The sequence below is a fragment of the Vulpes lagopus genome, chromosome 3 (genome assembly GCF_018345385.1).
Source record: "Vulpes lagopus strain Blue_001 chromosome 3, ASM1834538v1, whole genome shotgun sequence".
NCBI lineage: Eukaryota > Metazoa > Chordata > Mammalia > Carnivora > Canidae > Vulpes > Vulpes lagopus.
In genome coordinates, this window is record NC_054826.1 from 36,935,531 (window position 1) to 36,949,844 (window position 14,314).

The 14,314-nt window shown below is 37.6% G+C and overlaps 1 protein-coding gene across 5 annotated transcripts in view; it reads right to left on the bottom strand.

Annotated features, from left to right (window-relative positions):
• EBF1 (EBF transcription factor 1) overlaps positions 1 to 14,314 on the bottom strand; it is a 381,185-nt gene that overhangs the window by 341,373 nt on the left and 25,498 nt on the right. The window lies entirely within an intron of this gene.

The following is a 14,314-nucleotide window of genomic DNA, read 5'->3' on the forward strand; positions in this document are numbered from 1 at the left end:
TTCCACAATTGCAAAGTTGTTTGTGGGAGCCCCCCCCCGGCATCATTTATAACTGAAAGAACAAGAGAAGCCACCTTCAAACTCCGGTTTCAACGGGCCTGAAATCCTTCTGGAAACCCAAAGCGACTGCGCCATTGGTATCCCCAGAGAATATGAGCAACAGATAAAACTAATCCAACCCAGTGGAAAGAAGGGTCACTGTAGAGCTCAAACTAAGCTCTTAGTAACATCCAGGCACTGCTGCAACTTTCCTTTCTCTGTCATTTCCACGTACCTTAGAATTTGCATTCATAATTCATATTCCTGATTTTAAATCCCCACCTCTAAGGGAGCCTGTAAGAAATACTGACACGTTTGTGTCAAAAAAAAACTTCCAGTTACAGGGAAAGCACTGAGGGTAGAGTTCTTTTCCCAACAATCAGGAGGCTGCATACCTGGTTTATATGAGTTGCGAGTTCTCATGATCTCCTAATCCCCAGTGAACACTCTAGGGACACAGCTACTCCTACCAGGGTAGCCACCATTTCAATCAGACCTCCTCACACAAGTAACTCCTAATTTCTGCAATATCTAGCTGGCAAGTGCAGCCCAATGGGTACTCATAGATCCAAACAAAAGCTTGCTACAACCACTGTGTATGGGAAACTGAGGAATAGCCAGGCAGTCTACTCAGAACAGCAGACAGAAATACAAAGACACATAATGTAACACGGTATCCTGAAATTCAGAATACCAAACTTCATGATATCTCGAAGAATCAGACCTAATTCTGCCCTTATTATCTTGGGTATGTCATGATTAATGTTGCAGAAACATTTTTAAGCCATTGTCTATCAGCAATTTGATGAAAGAAAAAACTAACATCTCACACGTAATGTTGAAAGCACCATAATGATTTGAAAGAAACTACTATTAGTAAACTAAACTGCACTCTAAATAAAGAAAATTACTGCTGTTAAGACATACTGTTCTGAGAATTATCAGGAAGAGTACCAAAACGCGAACACTGCCATATATAAGAAATTATTCAAGTATGCATTTGAGTAATTCTGCATTTTAATTTAACCCTTTGAAACATTAATCAAACCATGGCTAATTATAGGAATTAAGGAATTAAACGATGGAATCTTCTAAAAGATATTATTTAAAAGGCAGTTTATACAATTACTTGTATAGATGTTTGCTTTAAAGAGGAAAACAGTTCTACTGTAATGAAAAGGGTCTTAGAAAATTAAATTAACAAGGGGGGACCAGGCTGATATGAAACTAAATTAGCATCAAATGCAAATTATAGGGTACTTAATGGTAGAAACAGGTGCAGAGAAGAACCCTAAATGAGATAAATGAATAAAACATCCCTCTCCACAAATGTGGAAGCTGACACAAAGTCAATGATATGAATAATTCAGCAGCCTCCACACTGCTGTTGAGGTCAGCCTGCCTTGACCTTTGAAACAGGAAGTAAAATTCAGTTCAAATTTGAGTGACTGGAAATATAACAGTTATTTGTTTTTTATATTAAAAAACCCACAGAATTTTCCTTAAATACAGATATAGGAAATATGCAATAGAATTACAGTTTGAACTAAAGAGACATTACATAATCAAAGTAGTTGGTAAGCAAACAAAAAATCGTTAGATAGGATTTTACCCAAACCATGTTTCAAAGTATGGAAATTTTAAAAACAAGACAAGTAAAACAAAGCTATACACCAGGGTGGGCTTACTGATCAAATGCCCTGTGAGAATAAATTTCTAAATTTTTACCCTCCTTTCAAATTGTTATGTTGTGTTGATGTCAATGTAAAAAATATTTTTAATTAGCCAAGTATTTTATTAATAATACAAAGTAATCTCTCACATTTGTAAGACAAAATTTTGTTAGATTTTTTAAAAAAATCTTTAAGATGCTGTTCTTTTTTTAATCCTTCAAACCCTGATTTAATAAACATTGCAGCCCCAAAATTAGTTTATCTTATAAAATGCAACCCGAGTTCTAAAAACAAATCATTGTAATAACTGAATATCTACCATGATTTTATGTCTTTTATGCTTTTTTTCCTTCTTTGCATGCTTCAAAAGTCTTTTGTACAGTCAACTAGTGAAAGTACTTTCTTCATTTCAAATTGAATTTGGTGCTGCTAGAGATTAACATGGTATGACAACAAACCAATTTCTACAAGCGAGAAAGACAGCAAAATATATATGGTATATCACCCTCATTCTTATTTTACAGGATGGCATAAAAGATGTTTGATAATAGCAGTTATCTCTGCCCTCCAATTGGTTCTATTAATGGGACCCACAACTTGGCTATCTACCTTTCATCTATCTACTGTGCTTGTCAGATAAAAGATTATGTTGAAAGATGAGCTTAATTTTATTTTCTAGATTTAGAGAGGGTTAAAGCCACACACACACACACACACACACACACACACACACCAGCCATCTATGACAGAGCAGTGGTAAACTAGGTCTACAATATAATCACCATAGGAAGAAGTTTGAGATATGCTTCTTCTAAACCCAAGCGTTCAGCAGAGGTAAAATTAAAGATGCAAGGTGTGTTGTTTTTTAATTATTATTATTATTATCATATCGGCCAAATCACTCCTCACTCGACATTTAATAAAGGGTGATAGACCAAACACTGCTGATTTGGGCCTTGGCGTAATGGCTGACCTGAGCAAAGGTTTGTGTACAAAGTGGCTCCCCATTAAATAGGGCTCTGTGGAACCAGCTGGTTCTCATTTTGAAACAACCGGTTTCTCTATCCCCAAGTGCTAAAGAAAATAATCCCTGCCATCTATGACTACACACTTTCACAGAGGCAGCAATGAGAATTTGATTGTGGAGATAATTAAAGTCATTCCTGGAACTTCCACGAGAAAAAAGCGGGGCGGGGGGGTGAGGGAAGAGGTGGGTCGAAAGAAAGAATAGTCAATGATAGTGTTTGAAATTAAACTATGACAAATCATGTGGAATGAAGAAAAGGGAGAAGGAGCCCCCGCCCCTCACGGAATTCAGTTGAACCAGCTCTATTTTCTTCTCCACTCGGCTGCTCCAGGGGGAGGCCCAAGATGCCATGACTCAGGGCCACAGTCCCCAGTGTCCGCCTTGGACACAGAAGAATCGAAACACAGCCTGAGAAACTCCCTATCACTGATGACACATCCTGAGTTTTCTGTTTTGTTTTTTTAAGTTTCAATATTCAATAAAAGATTGATCTGAGATTGTTTTAACATTAAAAAAAGGGGGGGGAGAGGAGGAAGAAGAGGAAATTAGACATTTGGAGGCATTCCTCTCAAACTCAAGGAGAGCTTGTGTTTTGTTTTTGTTTCGTTCCGTGCTGTTTAATGCTATGCCGTGCAGTAAGAACCCATGCTTAAATAAATGGCCTGAATGACATTCTGCTGAACCTACAGTCCCTGAACGCCTGCAGACTTCATGGGCTTTGGGGGAAAAACTAAAATACATGTCATCTGTCTGTCTGCACTATCTGCCTTTACCAGGAAGGAGAGATGGACTCAATGAAGACGATTCGGGGCCTCTCAATTAACCTGATTAGTTCAGCACATCGCTCTCATGGATGGCACCTTATCTTGAAAATAGGGGAGAACTTCCTTCCTCCAGTAGACACAGGAGCCCCCTAAAGCCACAGCGATCAGCCTATCAAATGTGAGCGGCCTCTGCTTCTCCTCCCTCTTCCCAGCCAGCAGGTCAGAGAGCCCGGCAGACGCTCTGCCTGATTGGATTTTGTGTCCTAAGGACAGGAGGCAAGCTCCCGTCTGCCCAGGTGGCCTTGGAGAAGGCTGGGAAAAGGGATGCCCTGTGGGCAACTTCAAGCCCCTTCTTTCAGAGTCAACCAGGCACATGATGGGATTGAGGTGGGGGACAAGGGGGTTGGGGGAGGGAGAGAGAGGAAGAGAGTTGGGGAGGTGGGGAGAGAATTCATTAACCCTTCAATCACTGGAGTAACATGTCAATTATACCTGCCTGAAAGAAAAAGGGGTGAATTCCTCAGTCTTCTAACGTTATATAAAACAAAGACACTGCTGAACCATGTTACCCTAATACTGACTTCACATTTGGTGTAATAATGGGAATCACAAAAGTTGCCATACAAAAATAAAGCTTTCTCCCAAACTCTCTGAAATCTGCTTGTTTGCAAAGGATGCTGTGTGTCTCTGTGTGTGTGTGAGTGTTTTAAATTCACGTGATCGTGTGTAATAGACATAGTAGTTAACAGAATATATTCTTGAAAATGTGCTTTGTGAGAATGTCAACAGCAGGGTTTTTCACTTACTTGTCTGCTCTGTGATTTACTTCATCAATTAAATAGTTAGGCAATGAGGGGATTTGCATGGTAATCGTGTGAAGATTAACATTTTTAAGTGTAACAAATTTAATATTTTATCTTACATTTTCTGTTTCTCATCATTCTTTAATGGCAGTGCATTTTCACTTTATTGTGTAGTTATAACAAGCCTGTCTTTATGCAGAGAGATGAGACCACCAGTTTCAACAACTGCATTTCTAGCTTTCATCCTTTCTTTCATTTCACAAAAACATACCCAAGTACTTACTACAAGGCAGTGAGGCACTGAGCTGAGTGCTGGGGATATAGCTTCGACCAGCACACACATATCACTGCCCTCTGAGGCTTCCAGTCCACCTCCCAGAGTTCACCTGCCTCAGCAATACCAGAGGGAACTAAAATTAGAATTTCAGAGCTGGGAAGGATCTTAGTGATCTCTTCACTGCAGTCCTTATTTTTAAAAATAACATCCATCTTTGAATATGATATATGTGTCAGGTATTGTGCTAAGTACTCTCCATGTATTATCCACTTATTCTTCACCACAATTCTATGAACTACTACTCTTACCCTGGTCTTACAGATGAAGAAACTGAGGCTTAGGAAAGTTCAGTGATTTACCCACAGCCCAAGTCAACAGTGGAAGAGCTGGGATTTGATCCAAGGTGCTGTGACTCCACAGCCTGTGGTCTTAACCAATGTGTGGACTGCCTTTAGGCTGCAATATAAAGCCCCGGAGTTTGCCCAAGTTCAATACCACTGAGTAAAAGCTAAAAGGCAACTTCAATGTAGGGATCTTTTTCCTCTGATTGTGTTCCCCATCTAAAATAGCAGTCTTCTATTTTCCTTAAATCAATATATTCTTTGTTAACCTTTGTTAACCTTAATTCTTTGTTAATATTCCAAATTATTGGAGGGTTTTTTCAATTCTGAGACACTGAAAGCTCCATGAGGGCAGGAAAAATGCATGTCTTAGTCACTGTTACAGCCTCAACCCTGAAAGCAGTGACTGGTGTAGAGGCTCAATAAATATTTGTGGAAAGAAAAAACTGAATGAATCCTCATCCAAGGGGACTTAGTTACTATGATGAACTTCAGTAAGGCAATTTTGCTTATAAGAAAGTCTCATAGCCATCATCACATTAGGAATAACAATCCACACAGAATACATTACGTTCAAATTGCAAGCACCTAATATGACTTCAAGCACCATATTAGGCCCTGTACTAGATCTATTAACCCTCACAACTCTTCAAAATTGAAATGACTTTTCCCATTTTAAAGATGGGAAAGCTGAACCCCCTGAAACACAGGTATTGGTAAGTAGCAGTGAGGGGATCTGATCCTCAGTTAAAGGACTCTTAAACCTATGCCTTTGCCATCATACTCTGCCTTTGTCCCAGATTTCTCTTTGGATTAAGGCCTGCTTTTTCCCAATGAGACACACATTCATCTACTCATCAAAATAGATGAGGACATGAGAATTCAAATATTGTCCCAGCAATGGGTTCAATAATTTACATGTCATGTTATTATTATTAACATATTAAAAATCTGGAAAGCAAAGTGCCAAATCTCCTTAGAAAAATTGTTTAGATACAAAGGTTTGGGTTAATCCATGGACCAAGGGTGAATTATAGATACTAAGAAAAATAAGACTACATGAACTACAGAAAACAGCATTTGTTTCTTTACTGGGCAATTGAGAAGGGAAAAAAATCAAGCTGAGATCTAAGAGATAGGATTTCTAATCACTTGCTTTGTCACTAACAGAGTTCCTTAGGCTGCATGCCTCAGTATACCCACTGTAAAATGGAGTTAATCTGTGCCCTCACATTTGTGTGAAGACAATTCTCTGAAATATTATAAAGGTCTCCAAAACTTTCAAGTACCATTCAGATGTAAGCGACCATGCCACTCATAACAGTCAAGGATTTTATTTGTTCTGTGTTAAGGTAAGGTGTTTATAGGCCAGGATTCAGATGCTAGTCTTTAAGAGAACAATGAATGGCTAGAATAGGACACTCCCACCTCCACAGCCTCAAAAAGAACGTCAATTTTTTAAAGATTTTTATTTATTCATTCATGAGAGGCACAGAGAGAGAGGCAGAGACATAGGCAGAGGGAGAAGCAGGCTCCCGGCAGGGAGCCTGATGGGAGACTCAATCCCAGGACTCTGGGATCATGCCCTGAGCCAAAGGCAGATGCTCAACCACTGAGCCACCTAGGTGTCCAAGGACTCAAATTTTTAAAGATACTCTGAAATGTACACCATTCATCTGAGATTATAATCTGGTTTTAAGAAAACACCAAGATTGTATAGAGAAACATGGCTTTGCAACATTGTCTGTAATAATTTCAAAGATAACCACCTTTCAGGGCAACTGGGCAGCTCACTGGGTCAAGCATCTGCTTTCGGTTCAGGTCATGATCCCAAGGTCCTGGGATTGAGCCTCGCATTGGGTTCCTTGCTCAGTGGGAAGTCTGTTTCTCCCTCTCTGTGTTCTCTCTCTTTCTCTCAAATGAATAAATAAATAAATAAATAAATAAATAAATAAATAAATAATCTTTTAAAAATAAAAAAAAAGATAACCAACTTTCTAAAGAACTTTCTAATAAATACAAAAGAGACCTCTCATTTTTCATCTTTGTTTTTGTCTTTGTAAAGAGTGTATGTGTGTTTGTGTGTGTGTGTGTGTGTGTGTATGTAGGTGTGGGTGTGAAAGAAATCAAACCTGATGTAGTACGAAGGTTCTCCAAACTAACTTCCCATTTTGTGAGAAAACTTCAATAAGGCATCTGAGACTACTAAAATGGTGTTTTAAGACACTAAAAACATCAGCATACTAATAAAAGGGAAGTGTATGGAACATAGGAGGAAACTATTGCTCTATTGAACAAAATAAATAAGTTGCAAATAGAATGATTGTCTGATATTTAGATAAAGCAGGGGGAAAAAAAGCATTAGTCAAATCATGGTTGCTCTAAGAAAGATGGAGGAGAAAACAACCTCTGACCATCTGAAAAGTTGTCCGCCTGAGTGGAGAGCACCATCCAGTGCAGGCAGAGTGCTCGGGGAACTAGCGGGGTCTGAGGCCATACGAAAAAGCAGCAGCTGATACCGTGGAGTAAAACATCCTAACATTTCCCTTTGTTAATTTCCAATTCATTGATTAGAAAGACAAAAAGTTATTTCAATCCTGACATGTCATGTCATGAGTGTTCAACACATCCCAGACAAGGGCTCTTCTGGTCTACTCACCCACCTCCCCATACACATAGTTATCAATATTTGGTCAATCAAGCAGCAAATGAGCAAAAAAGTTCTTGGGGGATTCTTGATACTGATTAAAAGGGCTTTTTTTTAACCATTACAAACTTTACACGAACCAAAATCTGAGAATCTTGCCAAAACTCTCCACAATCTGTATAGCAACCAGGTCTATGTTTAAAAATGCAATGTGCAATCTAATTATTATTTTCTCTTTTTTTCTCTGCCCTGGCACTGAAAGTGTTAAAGAAAACAATAAAAGAACAAGTAAGTGTACAGGGTAGGATTTACTGGCATTTACTTTTAATCTATGGTCCTTCACTCTGTAGCTTATCGGGCCTCTGTCAGTGCTTTCTCCTCCTTTATACTTCATGAGGAGCCCCCCATGCTGCTACTGAGAGACAGAGCCCAAGTGTCTATAAGCTTTTTGTCAGGTAAAAAGAGAAGAAAAAGGAAAGGAACAAGAGGAAAAGCAAAGCTAAGAGGCATCTATTAGATGTCACTAGGCTTTTGTATTCATGTCAATGATTCAGGATTAGAGTATTTGAAATAATCTTATTGAGAGGAATCAAAAGGCCCACCGAGTGAGAGGCTGCTCTGTAGCATATGGCAAAGGCACGAACAATATCTTATTAAAGATGTGTTGGCTAACACTATTACTTTATATTATATTACAAAACTCTTGTGCCTCAAACAGTTAGCGGGATGGTATAGTTACCGAGTGCCATTTTGGAGGTTATTGTGTGGGATCGAGCTATATCATTTGCCGGCGTGTCTAGTTAAGTCTTTCCAAGTAGGGTCTGCAGGCAAGTTTGGAACTGAAACGAAGCACTTCACCTTCAAAAATAAAAATCCGCAAAGCACAGCGAAGACCACTCTGTTCCCACTGAAAGTGGAGTGTAGATGGCATGGATGAAACGCCACTGGCATTCTTTTCCCTCCGAATCAGATTCATTAAGTTTGCATCATTTACCATATGTGACCCCCATACACCCTCCAATTGAAAATATGCAGGGTTTTTTTTTTTTTTTTGGCTTGATTCCCCTTCCCATGAAGAACACACACACACACACACACACACACACACAGGCAGATACACACACACACTCAGCTTCACACTTTAGCAGGATTAAGGCAATTAAAATTCTATTACAATAAGTACTGTAACGTTAAAACCTTCATTTGCTTCTGGACAAAGGCTTGTAACTAGAGAGTTTGCGAGGGAGATTTATCTTCATCTACCCACACCTTTAAAGCCAGTAAGCAACCAAAAACAAACCTGTACTGTTCACCATATTTCATTGATTGCAATTGAAGTATTTAGGTCACTTTCATATTGTCCAGGACAGGGTAGAGTTACACAGTTTGTAAAAGGAAGGATGGGACGGACATGGGAGAGGGGAGAATGAGGAATTAGTAGTCTGTTTCAGATAATGCCTCATGCAAATTAAAATGACTAAAATACCATCTCTTTATATGAAGAAAAGTTTAAATGAGGTTTTTAAAATCTGGTCAATTCTTCTTAGAGAGTTTGATCAGGTGCTGGCAGTAGGGAGGAGTGAGGGGAATTTATCAATGGAGAGTTGCACTTGGGGAGGGTTTTGGGGTTTTCTTTCCCATTCTAAGCAACTTCTGTTAGAAAAGTAAAAGCATATTTAATATAGTGATATGTTCTCATCACAAACTGACTATGCAAAGTTGCTAGATGACACACAGGGGACTTTGTACTGCTTTTCTGTATTTTTTCAAAACTGTCACAAAAGCAAAGTTATGAGGACAAGGGATAAAAACACACACTACAAGCAGACGCCTGGGCCAGTTACACACATACACTGCTGATTCTCTGAAGCTTCGTTAAATACATTTCTTGGAAGTTGCTGCCATTACTTCCTTTACAGGAAAACCACTGTTGTTCATTATACAGTGTCTGCAGGAGTATAATACCATGTAAAAGTACTTTGCATTATGATATATTGTCAGCATATTTGAAATGCATGTTAATGTATCCTGGCTGTGTATTTGGGAATAGCTGGTAGCAAATGGAATACAGACTGCTATTAGCTTATTGTATTTGCTATTTTCTTATCACGGTAGCAAACAGCACACAAACGTACCCAGCTCATCTCATATTCAGAATGGTATTATCTGATATGTGATAAAATTTAGAATGATACTTTCTCACATAAGCCTCATCGCTAATAATCACATAGGAATTCCCACTGAGAAAACAAATGTTTAAATACACTAGGGTTAATAAACAACCATAAATTCATGCTCAATGTCAATGCTGGCTTTTCACTTTTGGAAAAATGCAAACCTCTCAATACAACAAAGAAGACAGCAATTATCCTGCCTGGGGCAATTTTCAAGGGTGAATTCTCCCTCTTTTTATTTTAACCGAGCATTCAAGGTTAGGAAATCAGATGGTATGAAGGTTTATCAAAACTCCAAGAAATGCATTTACACCTCCGGTTGCTCACGCCCCAGACAACAGTTTGTGTATCTCATAGCATGATTATCTGTAGTGGTGGGTCCTTCTAAAAACTGGGTAGAAGCCAAAATAAAAAGAGTTGAAAGGTCAATGAAATGAAACTCTGACGAAAAGCCTCATTTGCAACAAAGTATATATTTCCGTAATTGAGGACTTGATTATATGCCCCACCTTACTCTATGATAATTCTAAAGTTTTACTATTGTCTTATTATATAGGTGGACACATAATCTTATACAAATACATCAGGCCAATTTACTCAGGAAATTAGATGTTGACAAGACAACATTGGGCTTTTCTAGAAAGTTCAGTCATAGCATTTACACCTCTCAGCTTAAGAATGGATCTTAAGTAAAATTTCTCCTCTGAACAACCCTGACATGGTCAAGCTTTTCATATGATGTGTGTCATGTAAATTCAACAGGTAAGGTAAGCTTTGTATTACTTTCACTCCTTAACATTCTATATCAGCTAATAATCATAAAGCAAATCCAACTAGTATTGCCTAAATGAAAGTGATCTAGATCTTTAGACAATCTTGGAAAAGACAAATACAGGCTTTTTTCTTTCTTTCTTTTTTAGGACTTCCTTCGGTCAGTATGGCCTGAAGAGAAGTAATTCTAAACAAGCTAGGTTTCTCATGTTATAAAATTCATGTATATTTAAAAATGTATCACAAGGCTTACATCTCAAACACAGATATAAGGATCTTATAAATGGAAAAAAAAAGACAAATCTGTTAAAGTTATAATAAGCAAATCCAAAATTTTTAGGGGTATATTAGTCAATAGGCTTTAAAAATCCATGTTTTTAATACCAGCTATGAGGAACTCCAAACTTGCAGGTTACTCAAGCATGTTATATCTCAAAAGGACTATGTCTAAATTCACATGAGACTGGAAAACATAATTTGAGGAAGAATTTCACCCTTTATTACTTCTAGTAAATGAAAAAATGCCACTTGTTGACTACCCAGGATCCACAGTACAAGGACATGAAGAATTGGGCACTTATTTTCTCCCCTTACTTGGTGGTCTATTTCATCAGTCACACTGATCCTAAATTGAAAAACCAAAGAAACAAACAAACAGATACTGAGCCATACCCTAACCTGCCCTACTGGAAATAAGCAAAACTAATCGGGCTGGAAACTTCAGGGCTCTCTGTAAAAGGAATCCTATGATATAATTGGGAGAAAGAAATGTTTTTGTAAGACCATCTGCATTCACCCATGTCATCGCTCAAAGATAGCTTAGTGAGTCAAAGATAGGAAAATAAAGAGTTTTGTGAAGCAAAACAAGAATGGATGGTAATCCTAACTAACTAGATATGCAATAACAGCCTGCACACTTCATATGTTCAGTTCAAGTATTTATAAAGAAGTTTCCATATTTAAAAATGGAAGATTTTTTTATAGATTCAGAAAAACTGGGTTCCCGATTCAGATTACCCTGTGTGACTTTTGTCATTACCATCTTTTCTGATTCTTACAAAGTAAACCTAATTAAGAACCTCCCTCATTAGTCTTCCAGAAAAATTAGCACAGCTTATGCTAATTACTCCTGCAAAATTTAATAAACTCGTTGAAATGGGAATAGTCTAATGAGGTTTTATTTATTGAACTAAGATAACTCCAAGGAAAAAGGTTAGGACACAAGGATATCCAATGTGGTAATAAAACTACAATTTATTCAATTTCTAAACATGAATTTTATTGCAAACCTTTTAAATTCAAATATGAGTTACTGTGTGAATATGTTAAATCAATCTCCACCTTAATTTAATAACAGTAAGTCGGTTTTTACTTTTTTATTTTAACAACAATTACCACACATAGCCGTTTACCTCAATGATAATGAAATTGGCTCTTTTTAGTTCCTGGTCATCGGTTATTAAACATAACACATATGACTTTTTCCATGTCTACATAGCCCAAATATCTGGATCATTGGGCACATCCTGGTCTTTATAATTCTTAATCAAGCCATTTGGCATCAGACTGAAATATGACCTGGCAGTCAACTTCACACACAAACCTTCTACATTCACAGAAATTTTCCTATAAACTTTTTTGAAGTGACTTGACAAATTGTCACAAATGTAAAAAAGAATTTGGGTCATGTTTTTCTTACTTTGTTGCATGCTATTATAAAAGAAGGAAGTAGAAACCCATTTTCTAAATCATGACATGCAACTGCTGATTTTGTTAATCCCACTTTTTTGATAGAATATGCCATGGTGATGTCCCCAAATCACTGGCAGCAAATAATCTAGCCAAAATTCAACACAGAAAATAGCTTACCCTGCACCATTACCGTATGACCAGAAAACCTCTTCTATCTATCCTATAAATAGTTTTCCTGAATAACCACTGCTAAAAGTCTTTTGACTGATAAAAATAGCAGTGTTCTTCCAAAATCCGAAGGACAAGCAAAGGGAGCTAAAAATTATTGGTGCCCAAAAGGTGACTTCGTGTTAAAACTATGCTAAATCCTAACACAGTGATTGCCTATACCTTCAGCTCTATAATTGCATATTGTATGCATCTTGTAAAAACAGTTACTATTGCTACTGAATGCAGGCCCCATAACCTATTTTTGCAAAATATGCAGAGATTCACATCCATAAATCTGAAAGCAAATCAAACCCTAAGCACGTAACGCAGATATTATGCAATCAGTAATATAGAATCAAATTGGAAACTATGAAATTCAAACACAGTTGCCATCATTTTTTTTTCCTTTGCAGCAATTTTATGGAATTGAAAAATCTTTTCTATTTTGCCCTTCCTTGTGTGAGTTCTTTTCTTGTTGTTATTTTCTTCCCTCATTGTTAAAAATGAAAGTTTCACATATCAGCATAGACAGGGCTGGAGCTTTTAAAACCTTTGGCAGACTCAAGGACAAATAAATTCTGAAAACTCAGATGCAAATAAAAATAGCTAAATGGGGTTTTGCATATCAGCTGGCATCACTGCTTGAAAAGACAGTTCATGGGAGACAGTGGCAATCGCCAGCAAATAAACATATGTTGAGGCTTCTGCAGATCCACTGGGTTTCAGCCGTTTTTAAAATACTCCTCTCTTAAGAGACCAACATTGGCTACACACTGTTTTCTACTTTGTCAAACCAAAAAGGGAAAAAATGAAAAGGAGAAATGTCATGAGTAATATCTCTCAAGCCACCAACAGTATAAAGTGCATACTTATTTTGCCTAAATTGTTTGAACTACCCCAGCCAAGAAAAGGTTTTAAGTACCCTACTGGGACAGATGCTAGGCGGCAACAATAGAAGCCACACTAATGCAATCCAGGTAACACAATCCTGTTTCAAAAACACGGGCCGGGCTAATTACAGCGCTGCTGAGTCAAGTTTCTTATGCCATCGCAACCCACAAGAACAGGTCAAAATCAAATGTTATTCAAACCACAGTCATATCAACCTTCTATATCAGAGTCACGGCTTAAAACCAAATGAAGAACTTAAAAGCTTAACCCATTCACAAGCAAAAGAAGTGTTTTCATTGCGGGTGGCAAAGTACGGTTGCTTGTCATCATGTACACCAAAAGGAACTGCGCGGGAGAACAGAATCCTTATAGTTTCAAAGTTTGGGGGAATATTTGGGCTGGTCCTTTGATCAGAACACTTTCTTTTTAACGGAAGCATAAGAAAAACTTGTTTAAAATAACAAATGGTATTTCGGAGAGATGGGTTTAAATAAAACAAACAGCATAAAGGTTATATTTATTTTTGACCTTTTTCATTTGAAGATTTATCTTCCATTGCAGAAAAAGGAATTACACGAATGGCGCGTCTGCTCTTGCAGACAAACATGCTATTCCAGCTCTATAGGCAGCACACAACCTCACTTCACACTAAAACATCCACATGTATTAATTTTTGAATCAAGCATATTAACAACACTCAGTTATCAAACAAGGGTGTATGTTTTGAGTGACTATTAGAGAGATGTTTAGTGAAAATACCTGATTGAAATGTAAGCATTATAAAGCTACTTGGCAATCAAAATTGGGTTTAAGCCTGAAGAATCACATGAATCCAAATGAACAAATCAATGTTTTGACATAAGTTACAATGAAGCAGTTTTTCAGTCAACTAAAAACAATAAAGTAAACCCCAAAAGGTAAAGAATTGGAAAGACAGATAGATAGGGTATGTTTGGGGTTTTGTTTTGTTTTGTTTTTGGTAAAAATCATTATTACCAAACTCAA